The sequence below is a fragment of the Pelodiscus sinensis genome, chromosome 2, assembly GCF_049634645.1.
Source record: "Pelodiscus sinensis isolate JC-2024 chromosome 2, ASM4963464v1, whole genome shotgun sequence".
NCBI lineage: Eukaryota > Metazoa > Chordata > Testudines > Trionychidae > Pelodiscus > Pelodiscus sinensis.
Window position 1 is genome coordinate 33,950,215 of NC_134712.1, and position 25,572 is coordinate 33,975,786.

A 25,572-nucleotide genomic window follows, 5' to 3' on the forward strand; every position below is an offset into this window, starting at 1 on the left:
TTATCCCATGGCCATGTAATTTACACAAGAGTCTTTGGTGAGGGACCCTGTCAAAGGCTTCCTGAAAATCTAAGTATACTATATCTACTGGATCCCCCTTGTCCGCATGTTTGTTAACCCCTTCAAAGAACTCTAATAGATTAGTAAGACATGATTTACCTCTACAGAAACCATGTTGACTTTTGTCCAACAAATTATGTTCTTCTATATACCTCACAATTTTATTCTTTACTGTTGTTTCGACTAATTTGCTCAGTACTGAAGTTAGGCTTCCCAGTCTGTAATTGCCAGGATCGCCTCTACAGCCCTTTTTAAATATTGGTGTCATGTTGGCTACCTTCTAGTCATTAGGCATGGAAGCCGATTTAAAGGATAGGTTACAAACCACAGATAATAGTTCAGCAATTTCCAATTTGAGTTATTTTAGAACCCTTGGATGAATGCCATCTGGTCCCGGAGATTTGTTAACATTAAGTTTTTCTATTTGTTCCAAAACCTCTTCTAATGATGCTTCAATCCGGGACAGTTCCTCAGATTCATCACCCACAAAGGACGGAGCAGATTTGGGAATCTCCCCAATGTCTTCAGCTGTGAAGACTGAAGCAAAGAAATCATTTAGTTTCTCCACAATAGCTTTATCGTCCTTGATTGCTCCTTTTATCTCTCGATCATCTAGGGGACCCACAGGTTTTTTAGCAGGCTTCCTGCTTCTAATGTACTTAAAAAACATTTTGTTATTTCTTTTTGAGTTTTTGGCTAGCTGTTCCTCAAAAATCTTTTTTTGCTTTTCTTATTACATTTTTACACTTGATTTGACAGTGTTTACGTTCCTTTCTATTTATCTTTAGGATTGGACTTCCACTTCTTAAAAGATACCTTTTTGTCCCTCACTGCTTCTTTTACATGTGGTTAAGCCACGGTGACTCCTTTTTAGGTCTCTTGCTATGTTTTTTAATTTGGGGTATACATTTAAGTTGGGCCTCTATTATGGTGTCTTTAAAACGTTTCCATGCAGCTTGCAGGGATTTGGCTATAAGAAGGAAAATAAGGCAGAACAAAAGAAGGAGATATTAAGCGAGTTATTTCTTCCTCATACATCAATACAGTTGCAATTAAACAGTAAGTCACTGTTTTGTTCCTTTAAATTGCATGTGAGTGCTGTCACACACACTTCTTTCCCCACTGTACACTGTTAGATTTTGGTTTTAGGCTAGTAAACATTGGGTACATTTTAAAGTCTGCTGATAGATGAGACATTGTGATAAGTGAGACTAATATCTATCAGCTTTGAAGGCAAGTGACCTCAAATATGTAGATAGATGGTTTTGCAGGCAATCACTTTTAAATACTGGAAAACCGTTATATAAACAAACAACTTTAATCTGTTTAAACAAAACCAGAATCATCAGGCCCTTACACTAATGCTGGTAGCAGTTATACCAAAGATTATCCTGATTTCAAATGCTGGCACATAGTATTTCAGAGATACTAGTAAATTTTGCTGCTAATACAATACAATGGAGAGTGGAGAGAAAAAAGTGTAAGCAGTCACACAGAAAAAAGAAAACTGGAGTATACAAAGCAAAGTTTCTTGTAGACTTTTCACTCCAATTTCTTACTCTATTTTAAATTCTATAGTGAATAACTGACAACTTATTTAACTGTCAAATTAACTGGCCAATTCTATCAAAAAAGACTGAAAAACTCCTATCCACTTAATTACACTGTAAGGGCATGTCCACACTAGGAAATAACTAAATTCGAAATGATAACTCCCAAAAAAACTATTTCAAAATAAGCTTAATCCCCGAGGAAAGCAGGAATACATATTTCAAAATAACCACCCGTTATTTTGAAATAATGGGCTTGGTAGTGTGGATGCTCCGCTTATTACTTTAAAATAAGAGGGGTTATTTCGAAATAACTCCCTAGTGTATACCAGAGCTAACAAGTAATCTCTTGTAAAACTATGAAGCTTAATAGCTGAATTTACAAGTCCGAGAAAAAATAAGGTCTTTTACAGAAAAACCAAATTCATTATATCCAGTTTAGAGTCACAAAATGTATGTTAAAATCTTGCTTCAGAAATACTTCTCAGTCAGAGGCTGTCATGGTCATGCGGGATGGCCAGTAGCCTGGGGACTAAGGGTTAACTATGTCCGTATATCTAGCCAGGTAGCATTCAGCCAATAGAAATGCAGATAGGAATTTCAAACAGGGACAAAGGAATGTTTGGTTTTTCCCTACTTTGTCCCTGGGCAGTTGACTCTCCAGATACTGAGGGGGACAGAGAACATGTCCCTCTCCAAGAAAAGACTCTTCACCATCTGTAAGTAGTACAAAGTCTAGATAAATCCGTTAGGTGTTATTGCTTTATGGTTTGGGAATGGGAATCTGATGTCTGTGCATTTAGAAATGGGTTTTCCTCCCTTTTTTAACTAAGTTTTGGCCCATGGGAGTCCCCCATGAGTATATTAATTGGTGACTTTTCCATCTAGTCATTATGCTTGAAACAGGAGTATAGTTTTCATAACAACAGGTTTTTTTTTTTTTTTTTTATTAACCTGGTATTGGTTCAGTTCTCCATCCTGGAAAATCTGTCTGTGGATATCTGCATGCCTCTGACTAGAGGGCAGCTACCACAGACTGCAGTTTATATTTTCTCTCTCTTTTTCAAGTTCTTTGGAGAAAACAGCTTGCGGTGGCCTGGGGTTGGTTTCAAGTGTCCACCCCTGTTTGTGGGTTCAAAAGCACTTGATGGTGGCAGTGGATTTTTTTGACCCCAAAAATCTAGGTTTTTAGGATTGTGGGGGGAAGTTTTATACCAAAGACTGGAGAGAGAAGGTTTTGGGGTACTTTTGTGGGCCCCCCTTCTGCATTTATCATGTCAGAGTGGGGAATCAGCCTTGACAGAAGCCATGTTAGTGAGAGGTGTTTTTTTTTTTTTTTTTTTTGCTTCTCATTTCTGTGCAGCCCCCAACTGATTTTTCTGTGGGTCAGTGGTCTCTGACTCAAAAAATGCTCCTCACTCGATTCAACACTTCAGTACTACTGATAACGTCTATTCTTGTTTATAATAAAAAGACTCTAGAATTTTACAGGAATACTATTACAACTTAATTCGCATATTAGTGTCATTGACTAAACAGCATTATTATACTGAATTTTCCTTGATACTCCTTTATAAACATGCCTGATACTACTAAATTACAAAAGCTGTCACAGAAATACCCAGATGTTTCTCTATTTTCAAAATATATATTAATACAATTTTTAGGTGTGTGTATTATAGAGAAATTCTAATAGAACTAACAATTTTGGCATCACAATAATTAGATTTTGAAATATGATTAAACTACACTAGGCACAAGGGATGGAATGTAATGTACAAGACCTCTTTGAAACCCGAAAGTCAAGTCTCAAAGAATTTTTGAACAGGTGAAATTTATCAATGTTTTGGAACATGCCTGTTGCCACGTCTATATAGTCCTTTCTTCATTACTATGCATATTTTCTTAAAACCATATATGCAGTATGAAGTAAAGAATGGACAGTAGGGAAGATGCTGTATAGAAGAAGTATAACTGTTGTCATGGGATAAAAGGGATAGTCTTCTTATGGACTGATAACTGGCTAAACGACAGGAAACAAAGGGTAGGAATAAATAGTAAATTTTCAGAATGGAGAGGGGTAACTAGTGGTGTTCCCCAAGGGTCATTCCTAGGACTAATCCTATTCAACTTATTCATAAATGATCTAGAGAAAGGGGTAAACAGTGAGGTGGCAAAGTTTGCAGACAATACTAAACTGCACAAGACAGTTAAGACCAAAGCAGACTGAAGAACTTCAAAAAGATCTCACAAAATAAAGTGACTGGGCAACAACATGACAAATGAAATTTAATGTGGATAAATATAAAGTAGTGCACATTGGAAAAAGTAACCCCAACTATACATGCAATACGATGGGGGCTAATTTAGCTACAACAAATCAGGAAAGAGATCTTGGAGTCATCGTGGATAGTTCTCTGAAGATGTCAACGCAGTGTGTAGCAGCAGTCAAAAAAGCAAATAGGATGTTAGGAATAATTAAAAAAGGGATAGAGAATAAGACAGAGAATATCTTATTGCCCTTATATAAATCCATGGTTCGCCACATCTTGAATACTGTGTACAGATGTGGTCTCCTCATCTCAAAAAAGATATACTGGCATTAGAAAAGGTTCAGAGAAGGGCAACTAAAATGATTAGGGGTTTGGAACGGATGCCATATGAAGAGAGATTAAAAAGACTAGGACTTTTCATCTTGGAAAAGAGGAGACTAAGGCAGGGATATGATAGATGTATATGAAATCATGAGTGGTGTGGAGAAAGCAAATAAGGAAAAGCTACTTACTTGTTCCTGTAATATAAGAACTAGGGGCCACCAAATGAAATTAATGTGCAGGTGAATGTAAAACGCTCTGACTCAATCTAGGAAAATGCCGTATAAAATACATGCCATTTAAGGTACTATTTTGGTTAGGGATATCAACATATAGTCAACTATCCAGTTAACTGATAAGTTAACTGATAAGTTTAAAACAAATAAAAGGAAGTTCTTCACACATCGTACAGTCAACCTGTGGAACTCTTTGCCTGAGGAGGTTGTGAAGGCTAGGACTATAATAGAGTTTAAAAGAGAACTAATTATATTCATGGAGGTTAAATCCATCAATGGCTATTAATCAGGATGGGTAAGGAATGGTGTCCTGAGCCTCTGTTTGTCAGAGGCTGGAGATGGATGGCAGGAGAGAGATCGCTTGATCATTATTTGTTTGGTTCAGTCCCTCTAGGGCACCTGGCATTGACCACTGTCGGCAGACAGGGTACTGGGCTGGATGGACCTTTGGTCTGACCCAGTATGGCCATTCTTATGTTCAAAGCAGAGGCGCAATAGGATAGCAAGCACTTCACCCACCTACCCACCTCTTATTGACTAACCCAGTAGTCGATGGAAATTTCATTGAATACTCAATTAGTTGATTGAAATTTAACATCCCTAGCATGTAGTTGACAAGATTAACGGATAAGCCTAGACTTATTGGTTAACTGTATAGTTGACTATATGTTGATATCCCTAACCAAAATAGTACCCTAAATGGCATGTATTTTATACGGCATTTTCCTAGATTGAGTCAGAGTGTTTTACATTCAGCTTCCATCTTTACTAAGATTATTGCAAGTTTACATATATACAAATAGATTAGATGAGGACCAAAGACGGGATAGGTACCTTACTCGTTTCAAAAGAAAAAAACAGTAACAGAAAAGGTAGAAATGGTGGAAGTGCTTCATGACTTCGTTTCAGTTTTCCACCAAGACTTTGCAGATGTCAATACTAATTTTGTATCCGCACAGGGCTCTACATATAGTAACTCCATCTAGGTTGTATTTCCATAGTTCACTGACATTCATTTTGTAGTGCTGTTGTGGAATCTCTCTCATTGGAGATTTTTAAGAGCAGGTTAGACAAACATCTACCATACAAGTGACAGACCTTGATGATCTCTTGAGGTTCCTTCCTATTCTATATGCCTTCATTATTGTTTCCAGAAATCAATTCTGGGTATGTACTGCTTTGCTACTACTGTCTATACATTTAAAAAAGGGAAGTCTGCCATGGCAAGAAAGTGATGTTTGTACTGGAAAGAATTTGAGGAAATGTAAACTTTGTACAAACAAGCTGGGGAAAAACACATTTACTTAAACAACATCATAAGACCATATTACAAGTAGACTACAGTGCTCCATTTGACTCAGTGCCCATAAGTGGAGAATCTTAATCATTTCCAGATTTGCACAAAAGCTTCACTTAAATTTACACAAGACAAAAAACACAGCAAAGGTTTCATTTTCAACCCCTTGATATTTCAGATCAGATGAAGTTCATGGCCATGAACCAGTTGCTAGAAACAACAAGTTCTCAGCATATAACCCTGCACACACACAGCTTCTGCATTTACAACTGATGGACTCAGGCAGGATAGAACAGGGCCTGTAATGATCCCCAATAACTGAAACTTTTGGAGACCTCAAGAGCCTAAGAATGTCTGTTATTATCTGACTAAACAACAGTTTAAAATCAAGAGGTATTTAGTGTTTCATTGGACAATAAAATACTCTAGGACCAAAAATCACTAAGTTTAGAGTATGATTTTCCATGAGCCTGAGTGGAGCACAGGTTTACTGACAAGAAGGCCTCTTTATGCAGCTCAGGGGAAGGGTGTTGTTTTTTGCACTTTAGGGACTAAGGAAAAGGTCTTTTTTAAGCATTGGGTAAACTGAGGGTCAGCCACCATGGTTTTTAAAAATACTCAGTAGAAAAAATGACTATATTGACAGCACACATCCTACACCAAATTTAAGCTTCAGCCTTATCTCCTATTTGGCGGGGGCGGAGGCGAGGGCTAGCTATCTGGGGGAGTCTTTTCCCTCCGCGTCCTTTCCCCTCGCAATCCACCGAGGAGTCGCAGCCAGGCCCGCCCGGGGACTCTCTCTTCTCCTCTCCTCTTCCCCAATCCAATGAGCGAGGGGCTGAAGCCAGGCCTCCTGAAGGGCTCCATGGTCGGTGGGGTGACCCGTTCCCAGCCCTGACACCGCAGCAGCCCCATTCACCCGGGCCAAGTCCCACCCCGCACCCGGCCGGGCCCTTCCACGCTGCACCTCCGGGACGGCGCCTCCCTGCCCTCTCCACACTCACCGGTGGCCCCGGAGCTGCCGGGCCTGGCAGAGAGGGGGCGAGGCGGATCCCACTGGCGCGCCCGGTGGGTATTTACCCGTCACTGCTCCATCCTCCCGTGACAACAGCGCCCGCCACCCCTCGGAGCAGTTAGCGAGTCACGTGAGCTCCCAGTCAGCTGATCCCTGCGACAGCTTCACCGGGGGAACCGGGAAAGGAAGGGGCGGGGTACGCACCGGAAAAGGTTGTTGATTGGTTGGCGGGAGGGAAGGGGCGAGGAGCAGCGCGGATTGTGAGAGCGGGGAGATGGCAGGGGGCGGGACGGATGGCTGAGGGGGCGGAGCTGATAGCCGCGAGGGGCGGGACTAGGCCGTGGAGTGCGATCGCTCCCGGCTACTGTGCGCGGCTGCAGTGAGGGGAGTCGCTGCTCGGCAGGTGTCGCTGTGGCGCAGCCCCCAGCCTGGCGGGGCCGGTAGCAAGCGCTTTGGCCTGTACGTCCGCCAGGAGGCGAGTTGTCCCCGAGAGGCCGGCAGAGCGCTAGCGCCAAGCACACGCACGCCCCGGCCCCACACTCGCCTTTGTAGCCGAGGGGGCAGTCTCCTCCGTCCCTCCCTCAGCACTAAATAGCGAACTCCTTGGCAACGTCCATGAGGCACCAGGCTCAAGAGAGGGGCCTGAGAAAGGTAAGGAGAGGCCGGGTGAACGGAGCCGGCATGTCCCATTGGTAGTTTAGGCTTGTTGGCAGCTCTGATGTTGCCGGCACGTAAGAAACTAAACTGAATACCCCAAAGACAAAAAAGAGGTCGAGGAAAGGACCCACCTTTTCTCTGTGATATCCAGAGACCGGGACCGCTCCCACCGCACTGAACAAATAAAATAAAGTCAGTTGCTGACAGGTCCTGATGCCCAGATGTTTGGCTTGAAGTTACTAGTCAGTTACATGGGTGGAAAAATTATCCGCCTTGCTAAACAAACTTAAATTCCCAGCTGAGGAGCTTTGAGTGTGTCAGAAATGCAGGACATTCGGAGCTTGCCTTCTTATGTGCTGCTCACTTGTTTTTGTGAGCGGGTAATGATTTTTCTATCTATATCTCATCTATATCTATATAAAAAATGTCCTGCAGGAGGAGAGAGTGAGGTAATCATGTCAGCATCAACAGGCTGGAGGCAAGGGTAGGTAGAGCCCCATGGGTAGCATGTTCCACAGCAGTAGGATGTGGCTTTCCCTGCTGGCTGTTTCCTTGCTCCTGCCCCTCCACTCAGCCACCTCATTCACCAGATCCAGCTCAGCCTGCCTGCTCCCACCCCCCCAGCAGGGAGCCTGCACTGGCAATCCAGTCTCATGCTCTCCCCCCCGGAGGTTGAAGCACCAACACCAGCTTCCCATGGGGGCAGGGACAAAGCCCTGCAGCTCTGTGCTGGATCCAGCTTGCAGGGAAGTGTGCATGTTGTCGCTCCCTCCACGGATTTCCCTACACCCCCCATGGCTCCCAGTTTTGTGAATTTACATGCCAATTTAGTGATTGGAAATTTGAATTGAAATTTAAACATTAATACACACTTTAAAAGCATATACAGTGTGTGATAAGATATGTGTATCTGAAAAAGTGTAATAGATCTGAAAAGCATGAACATAGACTAGCTTCCTTATACAGCTGTTGTTTTTTATGACAATGTCAATGCATTCATTTTGGTGATGTTGGCCAACCTAATAATTTCAAATTATGATTTGTAAGCAAAGTCAAAATGAGCTCTCGACTGCTAGTGATGAGCTGGGGGAAAAGGCTTCAGGACCAGATTGTATTTACATTCACACCTAATCTACCTAGGTATCTAGCAAACAGCTGTGTTGCCCAAGTGATAGATTTTGGCTGGGGTTGGGTTACAAATCACTGAATGCAAGGGATGGAGGGGGGAATGAAATGTTGTTGCTCTTATTGTATGACTAAATGGTAGTAGAACTGTACTTAACCTTGAGGGCATCAAGAGAGAGGGTGGGGACAGATGTTTTACTTGATGGTCTTTCTGAATCACAAGTACTATATGACCTGCCCCTCTCCACTGTTTAAAGACAAGAGCTGATTAGGCTCCCTATATAGTCTTTTGTTAAGTGACCACTACAGCTGAAATCACTGATAATCAGCTCTAAGTGCTTAGTCCTGCTGTGGGGAGAGTGTTCCTGTGGGTACAGTGATTTTATGTAAGAGAGAGCCCAGACTGTACTAGCAGCCAGGTTCCCCCACTGAGAGCTCAGCTGAAATCACTGAGAGCTGGCTGGAACCTCAAGAAACCAACTCGCAGAGGTCACAGTGGCAGGTGGCAGCAGAAGGTGACGGCACAGGGCCATTGACAACAGAGTGACGGAGTGAACAGTGGCACAATGAATGTTCAGAGAAGACTATTGCCATTCTCTCTCGTAAATCTACTGTTGAAACCACTTAGGTCATTAAACAATGCCATCCAGGCATCTGCTACAACAGTAGTAGATCCAGCAACAGAAGGTATATCTGGGTCAATCTATCCAGTGAAAAAGTACTGGAAGAAGCAAAGATTTCAGTCCAGAAGTTGACTAATGAAGGCATTTATATTGAATCCTTAAGTGAAGAGGACAAGAAGTGTTTAAGACAACTGAAAAAGTACACAGACTTGATTTCTTAAAAATCTACAACAGCAACTTCTAGATTCTACTCAACCTCTACGTAGCTTTTACAGATGCCTGTCCTACAAAACACCAACAGTTGAGTGGAGAGAGGCACTACCAGCAATGGGGCTGCCATGTGCTCAGGACAGAACAGAGAATTTGAACACAGAGTGGAATATCATACGACGAATAAATGAAGATTTGACTTCAACTTCTTTTTTATCATCACTAGTGGCTCGACCAAATCTTTGCGTTATGTCTCCTGGGATGAAAGAAGTAGGAATTCATCTCTTGCTACTCCCAGTCACAACAGCTACAGTTGAGCATTCTTTTTCATCACTGAATAGAAGTTTGTGTTGTGAAAGAAGTTGCCTTGTGCCTGATCATGTGAATGAACTAATGAGCATATCAACTGAAGGAATGGAAGTACCGGACACTGGAGAAGCCACCAAAGATGAACGCATTGCATTCGAGAAGTTCATTAACAGAGTTGTGCAAAATTATAACAAGAAACCAAGAAGGATGTAGACGTAGTGCTTCATGGAAGGCTTGAGTAACCAACTTTAATTTGTGCGATGTTAAAACGTGAGTTAAATCTAATGGTCATGAAGCATTTTTCAATTTTTAGTGTGGTGACATACAGCCCACCTTCACTCTCACATTCTCACCTCTTATCCGCCCTGACTCCCCCCCCCCCCGTAAATTCGAACACCCCTCCCACCCATTTCAATTCCTGGGGAAGACATTGGCTCCCTCTCCCTCCTGCGGGGGAACAGCAACGTGGTGTCTGGAGTGGTGCATAGTGCAAAAAAAAGTAAGTGTCCCCTCAACTCCTCATGCCCAGACCCTGCACCCCCAGTGCCTCATGCATCCTCACTCCCACCCCCACCATGCTCCTGCACTGCCTACACTGCTCCTGAACCCTTCTCCTGGGACAGACACCTACCCCAACCCAGCTCTTGCACCTTTCCCCCTGAACAGGCCCCCTGCCCCTAGCCTGCTCCTGTCCCCTCCACTCTAGACAGACACCCTTTCCTCAGCTTGCTCCTGCACCCTCCCCCCAGCCAGATTCCCTGCCCCGAGACTGCTCCTGCCCCCTCCTCCTGCCCAATCAGGGACCCAGTCCCCATGTAGCCACAGTGTCCTGTTCCTGGCTCCAATCCTGGGGCAAGCCCATCGGGCCACAGGAAGGGCTGGTGGTGGCCCCTCCTCCTGCTGCTGCATGGGTAGGAGGGGAGGCCACAGTCTGGCTATGGTGGACAGAGGGGTAGTGCATCCCTCTAGTAAATTTATAATAATCTTTGAGTGAAGGTTATTTTATGTTTGGTATTTTAAAACTGTCCCAGCCAAAGCCACCACTTCCATTAGACAGTTTAGGGCAGCCACCCCAGGTACTGTGTTTTGGGCAGTGTGGGAGATTACTGGGGAAGGAGGGAAGCCTGGCACTGGCAGCAAGGGCTGATCTCATCTCTGCACTCACCGGTGGTGGTTAGAACCATGGGAAGCGGAGTACTCTGGCCTGAGCCTGCTCTGCTCTTCTCCTTCCCAGTCTTTCACTTCACTTAGTAGCAGGAAGCAGAACACCTAGCCTCAGCCCACTCCGCTCGGCTGAACACTGGGTCTGGCAAGTGGGCTCGGATCCCACCACCACAGTGTGAGGGGACCCCTGCTGCCAATGCTGTGTCTCCCAGTAATCCCCTGTGGCATGTTGCTCAAAGAGGAGGTCTGGGGGAAGGGATGGAGTGGGTGCAGAGCAGGATGGGTTGTCCTGGATGATTATGATTGTCCTAACCCCCCCCCCTTTTTTTTTTAAGAATGGAGTGGGGAGATTTTGCTTTGTAAGAGTTACTTTTTTGGCCTGCTAATTTTGTCTTTTTTCAAAGTGTTCAGATACTTCGGTAATGATGAGTATAGCTTAGATCCGTGGTCACCAACCCGTCAATCGTAATCGACAGGTTGATCGCGAGGCCTCGACCAGTCGATGGCGAGGTGTTCGGGCACCCCCACCTCTAGTGTAGTGGCAGCTTCCTGCAGGGTGGACGGAAGTCCTGTCTGAAGCCCGCGTCACTTCCGGGGGTTCCGGAAGCGCGCGGGCTGCTCCCCTCTCACAGCTCTGTTGAGTACTGAGGGAGGGGCCATTGGCCCTGGAGGAGGAGTGCGGCGGCTTCCCTGCACCGCCAGCGCTGGAGGGGTGAATCTAGCGCAGGAGTTTCCCTGCGCTGCGGAAGTGGGGGTCTGCCCCAGGGTTTGGCCCAGGGCAGGCACCCGCGGGGGTTTGGCCCTGCCGTGGCGGGGGGAGGGGTGGCTGCACCGCAGGAAGGGGGTTTGGCCCCGAGGCAGGCACCCGTAGGGCTTTGGCTGCACTGCAGGGGGCATGCGCCGATTTCCCTCGGGGAGGAGGGAGAATCCTGGGAGGACTCTCTGCCCCCTCTCCCCAGCCCTCTGTTCCTTCTCCCCACTCCTCAGCCTCAGAAACCTGCCCCCACTGGCACCCTGTCCCCTACCCTCTCGGCACCCTGTCCCCTCTCCCGTTCCCAGCCGCAGAAACCTGTTCCCACTGGCACCCTGTCCAAACAGTTCCCTGCCCTTCTCAGAAATAAAGACAAAGCAAAAACTTTTTGTGATTGACATAGTATTTTATTTGAAAATAAGCCTGGCCAACAAACCCCCAATTGGGGCCAAGCATCATGACACTCCTGCACTCCCCTTTCCCCCAGACCCTAGATGTCAGCCTGTCATACACTGGAACCCCCTGCCCTGAGCCCCTCACATACCCCAACTCAAATTCCTGAACCCTCACATCCAGAAGTCTGTGGCTTACTTAGTACCCTAACCCTACATCTGACCCTAACACTGCCCGGCCTGGAGCCTCCTCCCCGAGCCAGTGTTCCCTTATCCACTTCCTCCTGCATCCAGATTTCCTCCCAGAGCTTGCACCTCTCACCCCTTCCTGCACCCAAATCCCTCATTCCCACCTCAGAGACTACACATCCTGTCTCAACCCAGCGAGGGTACGTCTAGACTGCAGGAGTTTTTCAGGATTCCGGAGATACCCCAGAAAAACTCTTCTGCGTCCAGGGATGCGTTTGTTCTTTCACTTCTTTTAGTGGAAGAGCAAACATGATCTTTCGGTCACCCCTATATTCCTCTTTCCATGAGGAATAAGGGGGCTTCCAAAAGAAGGGGTTTTTCTGACATTTGGTCAAGTCTAGACAGGCCAAATGTTGGAAAAACTTCTTCCTACAGAAGAATTGGGGGGAAAAAAGAAGCAGTGCAAGGGTTGGGGATAGCAAGTGATGGCGAGGAGGAGAACAGAGAGGGCGGGGCTTCAAGGAAGAGGCGGGGCAGTAGATCTTGGCTTGTTCTGTCATTTAAAAAGTGATCTTGGATGTAAAAAGGTTGGAGGCCATTGGCTTAGAAGTTAGATTTATTGTTCTTTTAATTAGTCTGCTGTGACTGTTCCAGAGTCCTTCAAAGAGTTACTACAGTAGCAAGAAGAGAAAATAGGTAGCTTTAACTCATAGTTTCCTTGTTCTTTGAGTGATTGCTCATGTCCGTTCCAGATAGGTGTGTGCATGCTGCATGCACGTGTCATCAGAAGTTTTTCCTTTAGCAGTACTTGTTAGGCTAGCTAATATATACCTCTGCTGGCCCTCCACCCCCTCAGTTCCTTCTTACTGGTCATGACGGTCATTGGATCAGCCCACATCGCTTTAATGCAAGACATTTTTCGCGAGCTGGGGCTGCTCCTGAACGTGGCCAAGTTGACTCTGGTTCCAACCCAGGTCATAGAGTTTGTGGGGGCCCACCTGGACTCAAGTGTCAACCATGGCCTCCTTTCCCAGATCCCGCTTCCTGGTGATCAAAGTGGCTGTCCAGGGCATGCAGGAGTTCCCGATGACCACGGCCATGGCTTGCATGTGTCTCCTGGGACTGATGGCTGCATGCACCTATGTCATTCAACTCACCCTCTACAGATGTGGCTTGCGCAAGTGCACAACCCGTCCCTGTACTCTTTGGCAGAGAGGTGACAGTTCCACACAATGTCCTGTGCTCTCTGGACTGGTGGACTCAGGAGGAGGTGATCTGCACCAGAGTTCCATTCACCAGACCTCTGCTTACCCTCAGATGAGTGACGGACGCATCTAACACTAGTTGGGGGGGCCCACCTTGGGGACATGCAGAGGTTAAGGGATGACCTCTCCCTGTATATCAATGTCAGGGAGCTTTGGGCAGTCTTCCTCACCTGTGCACCTTTCTCCTTTGGCTTGGGGCAAGATGGTCCTTGAATTCTCCAATTAGTATGTTGGCAGTGTCTGTTTTCTTCCACAGCAGTCACTTATTATATCAACAGGTAGGGCCACTCCCCTCCTCTGTGCTAGGAAGCCCTCCAGCTCTGGGAGCTATGCATCGGGGCGGATATTCACCCAGTTACCTCCTATCTCCCGGGGTCCCAGAACATTCTGGCAGATCAGCTAAGAAGGTCTTTTGCAGCCACAAGTTATCCCTCAGAGTGGACATGGCCCTCCAAGTCTTCCGCAAGTAGGGGTTTCCTCTTCTGGACCTGTTTGCCACCAGGCCGAACAGGATGTGTCCAAGGTTCTGTTCCTTCATGGGGCAGGGCTCCCTAGGAGATGTGGCCTGAGGGTCTCCTTTATCCCTTCCCACCTTTCCCGCTGGTCCACAAGGTACTCCTGCGGGATTGGGAATACAGGGCTGTTACACTAGGTAAATTGATAATAATTATTAGTGTGCTTGAATATACATAATTCATTCAGCTTGTGGTCCACTATAACCCCTAGATCTCTTTCTGGCGTACTCCTTCTTTTGAAAGTACGCTTATTAAGTTTGCAGATGATACCAAGCTGGGAGGGGTTGCAACTGCTTTGGAGGACAGGGTCATAATTCAAAATGATCTGGACAAATTGGAGAAATGGTCTGAAGTAAACAGGATGAAGTTTAATAAAGACAAATGCCAAGTGCTCCACTTAAGAAGGAACAATCAGTTTCACACATACAGAATGGGAAGCGACTGTCTAGGAAGGAGTACTGCAGAAAGAGATCTAGGGGTGATAGTGGACCACAAGCTAAATGAGAGTCAACAGTGTGATGCCATTGCAAAAAAAGCAAACATGATTCTGGGATGCATTAACAGGTGTGTTGTGAGCAAGACACGAGAAGTCATTCTTCTGCTCTACTCTGCACTGGTTAGACCTCAGTCGGAGTATTGTGTCCAGTTCTGGGCACCGCATTTCAAGAAAGATGTGGAGAAATTGGAGAGGGTTCAGAGAAGAGCAACAAGAATGATTAAAGGTCTAGAGAACATGACCTATGAAGGAAGGTTGAAAGAATTGGGTTTGTTTAGTTTGGAAAAGAGAAGATTGAGGGGGGACATGATAGCAGTTTTCAGGTATCTAAAAGGGTGTCATAAGGAGGAGGGAGAAAACTTGTTCATTTTGGCCCCTGAGGATAGAATAAGAAGCAATGGGCTTAAACTGCAGCAAGGGAGGTTTAGGTTGGATGTTAGGAAAAAGTTCCTAACTGTCAGGGTAGTTATACACTGGAATAAATTGCCCAGGGAGGTTGTGGAATCTCCATATGTGGAGATATTTTAGAGTAGGTTAGATCAATGTCTATCAGGAATGGACTAGACAGTATTTGGTCCTGCCATGAGGGCAGGGGACTGGACTCGATGACCTCTCAAGGTCCCTTCCAGTCCTAGTATTCTATGATTCCGCCTTTTTCAGTTTTCACCTGGGTACAGGTAACAGCAACTGAGACCAGTATAATGGGCCAAAGCAGCCCCTTGCATCTGCAGGGTAGTAGAGGCATAAATGTGGTATAAAGCCACTGTTGGTTCTCACCATCTCACTTCCATTGCATGGATGTATGCAGCCCAATGACTCTCACAGGAAGTCCAGCCCTTGAGGTTCACACTCTTAGACACTTAAATCTACCATTCTGTGTCTTCTTTTAGGCAAGGTAAAAATCTTTATCTGTCTCTTCATACAGTAAGTCCATTCCTCCAATCCTTTGATCATTTTTGTTGCTCTCTAATTCTCCTTGAGTGTATTAAAATATTTTTTTTACTTGAAATGCCTTGACTTGTTTATAATTAATACTCTAGGTATGGCCTCACTGGTGTAATTTTACTATGCAGTGGCATCTTCTTCCATAGACAAGGATTTTAGGTATATATAATTATGTTTCTATTATACATGAGTCATATAAAGCTCAAAACCATCTAAAAACTAATAATTTCTATTTTTGTCTAAAGCTTGTCTAAGTTAAAAATGCATGAGTCATCTATTTATGGTTGCGTTATTAACCCTTGATCAGTTAGGTTTCCAGTAAAAACAACTAATACAACTAAGCAGCAGGATCAGGTGCTGCTATAGACAGTCTCTTGAAGACAGGTAAAATACAATATATATCAACACAGACTATCAAATAAGCCATTACGTGTGTTATTTATGTAACAATGTTATAAATGCTTTATATGACCCATAGCTCCAACCTATCAGGTGGGAAACCAGTATTCACTTCTATAAATATACCTAGCCAGGGGCGGATGAGAGTTGCGTGGGGCCTATTGAAGCGCGGGGCCTGGGGCAGCACAATCTTGTGGAATGCGCCCTGGCCACAGCCGACAGGTAGTAGCGCATGCGTGGGGCCTATTAAAGTGTGGGGCCTGGGGCAGCCGCCCCGCTTACCCTACCCTATATCCGCCGCTGTACCTAGCAGTTAGCAAATGATATACTATGGAAGACACTTAGGGAGAATAATAAGCTTGCCTAACCTGTATGAGATAAGGTACAATATCCTTTTGAAAAAGCAGGGGATTCTGAGGGCTGTGATATAAAAAAGCCTGGCAATTAAAGTGCAGTATGTCCATTCCTGTTATGATAATCATCCTAATCAGAAATCACTATAAGAACAAATGGCATAAAGGAAGTATATAGGCAACCTATAACTCTCAAGCAGAAAACAAGTAGGGTAGAAGAAAAGGTATAACAAGCTAAGAATAAACGTGATACTTGGAACAAAAGAATCTATACAGACTGTATCATGCCTTGGGATACTCCCCTCAATCTAGAGCAGTACTCTTGTCCATCGTATGTCAGTGAAGAAACTCAAGGCAGGTTATCAGACAGGCAAGGTGGATGAGAGAATATTTTTTTATTGGACCAACTTCTGTTGAAGAGAGAAAGAGACAAGCTTTCAAACTTATACAGAGCTCTTCTTCAGTTGTGGTAATCTTACTCATAGTGTGACATGTAAATACAAGATGGAACAGATTGACACAGCTAGATGTGTAACACTCTGAGTACATTTCCCAAATTTGAAGAAGACCTCAGTGTGAGCTTAATTAGGTACCAAGAATCAGCTAGAGTTGAGGCCAAAGGTAAGAACCAAGCTTTAAAACTAAGTTATCTAGAGCAAATCTAGAATTCTTACAGCCACTAACCTATACCTGCTATGGCTGGGCTTAAGAGCTGCCTTTCAAGCTATTAGGCAGTATAGCCAAGAGGGATGTAAAAGGTTAACTTGTTACCTCGTAAGCATTAGCCTTAATAGCATGTTTACTGGGTAACTGCCGGGGAAGCAGTATCTGAGTCATGGCAGGCCCAGCAGAAGCAGACCAGCAGCTGGCAGCAACAGCCAGACTATCTCAGCACAGCAGCCGTAGTTGGCCTGCAGACACAGGACTCTCTTGGGCTGAGGCAGGCTGTATGGGTGCCAAAATTTCAGGTGGGCTAAAAGCTTTTAGACTGCTTTTGAATACTAGAACAAAAGGCATTTGCATGATTACATTTCAAACAACTTTACATAGGTGTTAATGGCTTAAGGTAGGAAAGGATTCTTTTCACAGAATTTTTTTAGTGTTGTAGAGCTCTGCAAACTCTGATCTTAATGATTTTTTAAAATCCTGTGTTACTAGTTAATTCACAGTAAATTGTTAAAACTGGAAGAACTTTACCATATATCCTGTTTAATTTGTTTGGCCTTTCAGTTGGAGTTGGATTCAAGGCAAGAGCTCTAGGGGCTTCTGCTCTTTGAGTTAGTGACACACACAGGATGAAAGTTTCAAACCAGAACTTTTATCTGTTTTTACAAGTCTCTGTTTCATTTGCATAGCATGGATCCTAAACATTTCCCAGAGAAAGAGTATAAGTCTCAGTGAATACTTTTACTCTGCTTTATGGTGTCAGTAAATATTGTATTAATATTTTCAAGGAGAGCATGACTATTTCTGGTTTACTCATAAATTTGTTTAGCATCTTAAAGCTATGCATATTTTTTAGGCTTTTACTTAATGGCCATGTCTTTGGTTTATTTATATAGCTATTTCCAGTATGCCCCATTTTGGTGTGTTTACTAGCTTGAGTTGTTAGGATGATAATATATGTACTTCAAGAATAGTGTTAATTATTTTTATTTAATTTCTTATTACATAAACATCTTAAGTATTGCTTGTTGTTAATTATCGCTTGTTTAAATATATTGTTTTCCATACCTATAGACTATTTTAAAATATATATATTTATACTAGGGTTTTTGTTTGTACTGGGATACACTGCACATCCGCATAAAACCTCAATATTGATGGTACACACAAGAAATTTCAGCCCACCTGAAAGAAAATTCAGCCCACGCAAGAATGGAAATGCACCCACGGTGCAGTGGCCCAACCGCTAGGACCCCGCCTGTGGTGCAGTTGTCCCTCTCCATTGGCAGTATGATGGCCCAGCTGGGATGGAGCAGACCTACCCATGGAGGGCCAGGCAGCTGCTCTGCATTAGACCTCCAGTTAACTGGTTAAAAGATCAAAATTATATCTTTTAACTGCTTATCTTTTTTTTAATGGGCATTTACATCTCTAATAGCCCATCAAGCAGCCTGCTAAAGGCTAGTTGTATTCACTAGGTTACCCAGTAATTAGCTCTGCTGCATGCCCTTGCTTCCAGAACGACTCTAGTGTACACTCCGATTCCTAACAGCAATAAGAAGAGGTTCTATAAATATATTAGGAGTAAGAGAAAGTAGGGATGTTAGTTATCGTGTAATTAAAAAGTCATGGAACTGCATGAAATCTAGCGGTTACACGACTATTCAACACTCCACGGGGGCAGGTGCTTCAGCTAGTGCATTCCTGGCACCGCTCCCTGGGAACCCTCTGCCACCCTGTGCTGCTTCCTCTATATCGGAGGCAGCAGCGCTGGGTGGTAGGTGGGAGCCAGTCCACCAGGGGAGCCAGTTTAAAAAACAGTTCTCTGTGCAGACTGGCTGCCTCTTCCCTCCCCTGCTGTAGGAGGCAGCTGGGGATGGGGACAGGCAGGTCTGGGGAGCCGGCACATGTGGGAGCCTGCTTGAAAGCCAGTTTCTCACATGTATTGGCTCCAGCCTGCCCCCCATACCCTCCGTGCAGCAGTGTGGGGCCGGGGGAAGGGAGTGGATCCTGTACTCAGGGGAAGCCTATTTAAAGCCAGCTCCTTATGAGCTGCTCTGGCTCTGCAGTTTAAATTTAGTAGGAGCAGGGCTGCTTGCGTGCCAGGCTCCTACTACATTTAAACTTCACAGACACAGGGTGGGTAGCTCTTGGACCAACATGAGCTGGAACAGACTGCCTTCCCTTATCAACTGATCGTGTAGTCGATACAAATTTTATTGACTACATGATTAGTCAGTTACCTGCCTCTTAATATCCTTATTCTGTAGTTGACTACATGTTGACATCCCTAAGAGAAAGAGGTAGGAAAATGTAAGTCCATTTGCCAATAGTGGATGATCCCAAAAAGGCTGAGGGGTTTAATGCCTATTTTCCTTCAGGCCTCATGAAAAAAGTTAAAACTATAGTATGCCCACATCTTGAATACTGCGTAAAGATGTGGTCTCCTCACCTCAAAAAAGATATTTTGGCATTAGAAAAGGTTCAGAAAAGTGCAACTAAAATGATTAGGGGTTTGGAACAGGTCCTAGATGAGGAGAGGCTAAAGAGACTGGTACTTCTCAGTTTAGAAAAGAGGAGACTGACTGAGGGGGAATACGATAGAGGTATATAAAATCATGAGTGTTGTGGAGAGGGTAAATAAAGAAAAATTATTTACTTGTTTCCCATAATATAAGAACTAGAGGATTCCAGCCAAATAAAATTAATGGGTAGCAGGTTTAAAACTAATAATAGAAAGTTCTTCACACAGCACACAGTCAACCTGTGGAACTCCTTGCCAGTGGAGGCTCTGAAGGCTAGGACTATAACAGAGTTTAAAAAAGAGCTAGATAAATTCATGGAGGTTAGGTCCATAAAAGGCTGTTAGCCAGGGGGTAAGGAATAGTGTCCCTGGCCTCTGTGTCAAAGGCTGGAGATGGATGGCACCTGTTACTGGCCACTGTCGGCAGACAGGATGCTGGGCTAGATGGACCTTTGGTCTGATCCAGTATGGCCATTCTTATGTTCTTATTGTGATCAGAAGCTTAAAATAGTATTAAGGAGGGGGAAGAAATACATGGCAGAATAGGGAAATAATAGGTTAAAGGATATTTAAATATATTCAAGTCAGCAGGGCCTGATAAAATTCGCCCTAGGATATTTTAAGGATATAGTTGAAGCACTTAGAACCCTTAGCAATTATCTTTAAGAACTCATGGAGGACAAGAGAGCTCCTAGAGGTCTGGAGAGGAGCAAACATAGTAATTTATCTTTAAAGGGGGTGGGGAGAGAATTGTGGGAATGAAGGCTAACATTGCTACTTAGAAAAATACTGGGAAAACGTATCCATTTGTAAGGAGCAAGGATAGATTAAATAATAGTCAATGTGGATTTAACCAACCTAATTGCTTTCATTGATAACTAAAAACCAAAGACTTGAAGAAACGAATGACTCTGAATGGTTACATTCCAGATAAGAGCTATAATACAATCTTGATTTAGAATTTGTTAAAGTCTATAATAGTTTTTTCATATGGAGTTGAAATGCTATGGTAGGAATAGTTTAATGTATTTTATTTACTAACATTTATAAACCCTTTTGAGGATAAAAGGGATAATAAGTACTATAACTTCTAATTCAGGGTACCTGATAAAATTTTTTTGATTAAGGTACCTCATCCTTTATACAGCAAATGGTATCTTTGAACGTAGAGGTTGCTAAATACAACAGAAATAATGTAACTTACTGGTGGGTGTACTTACTTATGTGCCTTTGATAAGAGATTCTGGATCAAACAGTCCTGTATACTGAATAAACCATGGGTTTCCAAACTGGGGGGGCATGCCCACCTGGGGCGGGGCGTGAAAAAATTCCAGGGGAGCGTGAGGCGACCCACCCCCCCCAATCAAGTTTTGCTGCCCCAGTCAGTTCTGTGGGGGCGTGAGGGTTTTTCAAAAATCAAAAAGGGAGGCGTGATGTTGAAAAGTTTGGGAACCACCGGGGGGATTTTTCTTTGTTCAAATGAAACTTTTTAGTAATTACCTTACTGTCTTATTTTCCCCACCTTTATATCATTTAAATTTCTCTTTTTCAGTACTGCTGACAAACCTCAAGCCATACAAAATAGCCCAGGGGTTGGCAACCCACAAATGGCATGCAAGCCAATTCTCATTGGCACACGATGCAGGAGTTCAACCTTGCCCCTCCTCCCTCATGCAGCCGGGAGCCTACGCCAGTGTTCCCTTAACGTGTATGCTTATGTGGCGACGCAAAAAAAAAAAACGTATCTAAGCCCTCCCACCTCTGCAGCAGCACTTGCTTTCCTCCTGCTTCTGGAAGGTGAGTATCATGGCTGCACCCGCTGGAGGGGATGGGGACAGAGCCACATTGAGGGTGTGGGTGGGTTAAGGACCAGGGGATGTTGAAGCTGTGGGTGGGCTGGTTGGGTTTCAGGAGGAGATGTTGAAGCTGTGGGTGGAGGGAGTATTGAAGTCATGGGCTAGTTGGGGACCAGGCATTGTTGAAGCTGCGGGAGTGGGGAGGGTGCTGAAGCTGCAGGCGGCCAGAGCCACATTGGGGTCCACCTGCCACTGGAGGCTGCATTGCGGGGTGGCTGCTGTCGTCGTTTGGGGCCTAGAACACATGGTGGGTGGGCGGATTGCTGCTGTCAGGGGTTGAAGCTGGGGGATTAAATATGTATTGCGGTGGTTCCCAGCCTGTGGACTGCAGACCCATGGTGGTTCAGAACAGTACTGCAGGAGGTGCATGGAAAGTTTTTTGAAATGTTTTATCTTTTTTTCTTTTTCTTTTCCTTTCTTCCCCAGGGAGGGGGATCCGAGAAATGTTAATAGATTGAAAAGAGGTTCATGAGCTCAAAAAGGTTGGGAACCACTGATGAACTGCATATTTTGAAAAACTATTGCCCTTTGCATATGCATAATACTGACTGGAAAAACTATTGCTCTTTGACAGTCTCCAGCTTCCCCCACGTGCACTAGTCTCATGTTATTCTGAGGCAGCCAAAGCCAGAGGGAAGGAAGTAAAAAAGCCATCAAAATAGTATATTTAAAAATATATATATACAGAGATTCTGGCAGCAGGAAGAATAGGATCTCAGCAACTAATGGTGGCTCCTAAGAAAGTAAAGTTATATGTTTGCTCATTTCAGCCTTCTTGGACAGACGAATACGGATTTGTTCAACATAAAGACCATACTGTTTGTGCTTTATGTTGTGAGAGCGTTGTTTGTCACATATCAAGTGTCCAACAACATTTTCAGACAATGCATGAGAAATCCTTCAAGGATGAAGTGGACAAGACTGAGTCAATCAAACAGGCCATCACGAGATATGAAAAGCAAATCAGTCTCTTTACTAACTTCTCTGTCATTATAAATCAAGACACAGAAGGAAGTTACAAAATTCCACGTTGTGTTGCAAAACATGGAAAGCCATTTACAGATGGAGATAATATAAAAGAGGCTTTTTTCAGTTGTTCAGATGTTTTGTTCAATGGCTTGCCCAATAAAGACACAGTCATTTCCAGAATAAAAGATTTGTCTTTGTCTGCCATTTAAGTGGTGAGATGTATTGGTGAAATGGCAGAAAACATTAACAAACAGCAGATGGTGGCATTAAAAGATGCAGTGGCATTCAGTGTTGCGCTTGATGAATGTGTGGACATAAATGACATAACACAAGTTAGTAGTTCTTGCAAGATACTTTGCCTTGGTCAAAGTTCGAGAAGAGCTATGCTGCCTAAAAGCCATGCATGGCATAACAATGGGAAGAGCTAGCGAAGATGTTTATTAATCATTTTGAGGAAAGAGGGAATTGATACCAGAAAAATATTTTCTGAGACAACTGCAGGTGCCCCTGCTATGATTGGAAAACAGAGGGGATTTGTAAAGATCATTGAGGATGAAATTGGCCACCTGACAGTACATTTTCATTGCATTATTCGCCAAGAAAATCTTTGTGCCAAGATTTCTAACTGAGTTTAATAATGTGATAACTACAATGGTGAAGCTCGTGAATTTTCTTGTTGCTTGATCTGCCTTTTACGCATCAGCAGTTTGAAGGGACAGTGAATACAAGGACATACCGCTTCACATATCAATGTTAATGTTAACATCTTCAGTGTTAATTGGTTATGCCATGGGAAGGTTTTGACATGCTTTGTGGATTGTCTTGATGCAATCAATATTTTTTTTTGTCAGAAAAAGGTCAAAATTATTCTGAACAGGATAATGACAAATGTCACGCAACTAATGTTTCTAACTGACATCACCGTGCATCTAAACAAACTCAGCCTCCAGCTGCAGGGTGCACGCCAAACTGTTCTAGGTCTTTTTGAAACATGAAAGGCATTTGTTGCTCTACTTGCCATTTTTTCTCAGGACGTTGACACCTCGACTTTCTGCTATTCCAGCATTTTAAAGAACTATGAAACATCAACCTCAGTGATTAGAATATGCATGTAAGAACTCACATCAAAATTTTTTGCTAGATTTTAAGACTGCCAACATTTTAGCTGATGTTTTCCTTTCTAATCAAACCAGATAACTTTGCTGCCAGCAATGTAGACTTGACAGTGTTTCAGTGGGTGGGTCTTGAGGATTTTGAAATGCAGCTTATTGAATTAAAATGCTCAGACTTATGGGCCTCAAAGTGTAGGGATCTGCGGTGCACACTCGAGGCTACCGAGTAAGATCATGGGGTCTCTATCATGACCTGTTGGAATTCACTTCCTGTGAAATTTGACTGTTTGAAGAAAGTGGCATTTTCACTGCTCTCACCTTTGGATCTACATATCTCTATGAACAGATATTTTCACATATGAAGACAGTTCTTTGTCCCTCTTGGAGCCGGTTAATGACTGAACATTCGTTGGCTTGTGTGCTGCTTGAAGTATCAAACTATGAGGCCGAGATCAGAGAACTCCACAAGGCAAAGCAAGGACAAGGATCACACTAAACGATAAGATCTGCATCTTTATTTATTAAAGAAGATTCTATAATGAGGATTATTATTGACTTTAAAAAGTATCATTGGCACTCAGACCCGTACATAGAAGTGAATAAATTAAGTCTTGGCACTCCACTTTGTTACCTACCAGCACTGTGCTCTTGAGGAGCCAGGGAGTGACATTCATGGAAAACCATCACCCCACCCCTCTCCCTAGGCGTCTGCTAGAATCAGACAAATCAAGGAAGATGCAGGGGAAGACACACCTAAACTAATTAAGGAAACACCCCAGCCTCATCTGCATTTAAGATAGAACAGAGGGACATCTCATTAGCATACAGAATGGAGACCAGCTCTTCCAAGGCAGGAACCGCAGTGAACTATGGGATACCGAAAGCAAAGAAGTACTACCTGATGGGAAATCTCTACTCCAGATGCTAATGAACCCAGGCCTGCTCATACCCAAATTAGTCATTATCAGACCAATTCTAGTAATGCATCCTATTGACATCCAAAATACTGAAGCTGCCTAGTTGCATTGTGAGCTAGTTCAAGGAACATCACCCATAACCAGGGGTGATCAGTCTCTATTGTCTTGCCTCTTTCTCTTTGAACTATTGTCCTATCCCTAAAAAAACTCCTATCCTTGCCCCAAGAAAAACTGTTCTGATACCTGGATTTAAACTGCATCAGTTCCATTGAGACTTCTTCATCTCCTGTTTGATCGTGCTGGGGGCTCTTCTCTGCTTGTCTCCTGCCCTCTGAACCCCCGGCTACCATCATCATCTGGGAACCCCGATCAGTGCAAGCTCCATGGAGTGGTGAGGTCTCTCTCTCTCTCTCATCAACTACCTCTCTAAGCATAGCCTTCTGACTCTGCCCTATGTAAACTGTTATATGGTTAGCTAGCCCTAACATTTGTCATCAGTTCCAGTTTAGATTTAATATTGTAACTGTTTTGTGTGTTTGGCTCCCTATATATATAATAAATAACTTTAATTGTTAAGATGGTTGCTTCTCTCTCTTTCTTTCTCTTTCACTCACTCTTCCTCAAGAGGTGGTTTTTTTTTGTTTGTTTTTTTGTTTTTGGCTTCCCCATTCGCTCTGCAACAACGCTTCTTGTACCCAAGCTAAAGATCCCTGTAGTGCCCAAAATCCTGTGGGGTTTTCTCATCGTGTGGTTTACTGGTGAACGATTGTGGTGTGAAAGAGGGGATTAGGGGGTGCTGAATCTGGGGGCATATGAGGATGGCAGCCTAAAGTGCTGTTTAATCCAGCCCACTGAGTCCAAAGGCACATGAGGGTGCAATGTGGCATTGCTGTTAAACCCAGCCTGCTGAGTCCAGGGACATATAAGGGGTCAGCTTGTGAGTGCTGATTACCCATGCTCTGTTAGTGGGTGTGAGTGTCTGTGTGTTGCTCAGGTGGGAAGAACAACATCCTGCGGAACCTAGTTCCTGCAGAAGAGCTCCAGTGGGAGGGGGAATTGGCAGCATGGAGAGGATTCAGTTCCATATAAGAACACAAGTAAGCACAAGCAGCACACTGATAGAATTGATAACCTTCCCCAGACCCATAAGAGTAACCATAATAAATGAGCATATCCCAAAGTATTGGGCAAATCTGGTGGTAACTTCTGAAAGGTTGCTGACCCCTGAAATAGCCTCTCTTTCTCAAATACATTAGATTCCAAGGCCAGAAGGGACCATTGTGACCACCAGTTAACCTGACTTCTTACCTAACACAGACTATAGAACTTCCCCAAAATAATTCCTACAGTGCATCTCTTTGAAAAATATCCACTCTTGATTAA

General features: G+C 44.0%; 1 protein-coding gene across 3 annotated transcripts in view; it reads right to left on the bottom strand.

Annotated features, from left to right (window-relative positions):
- Window positions 1–25,572, bottom strand: part of ATP6V1C1 (ATPase H+ transporting V1 subunit C1) — a 106,155-nt gene that overhangs the window by 49,841 nt on the left and 30,742 nt on the right. Inside the window, exon 1 of one of the 3 annotated variants that reach the window (XM_075920258.1) lies at window positions 6,818–6,964. The exons of 1 other annotated variant lie outside the window; for it this stretch is intronic. The gene's annotated coding sequence lies outside the window, so the exon portion shown is untranslated. Of the gene's footprint in view, window positions 1–6,741; window positions 6,965–25,572 lie in introns of those variants that run through there. One more of the 3 variants, XM_006122399.4, reaches the window with a different exon arrangement.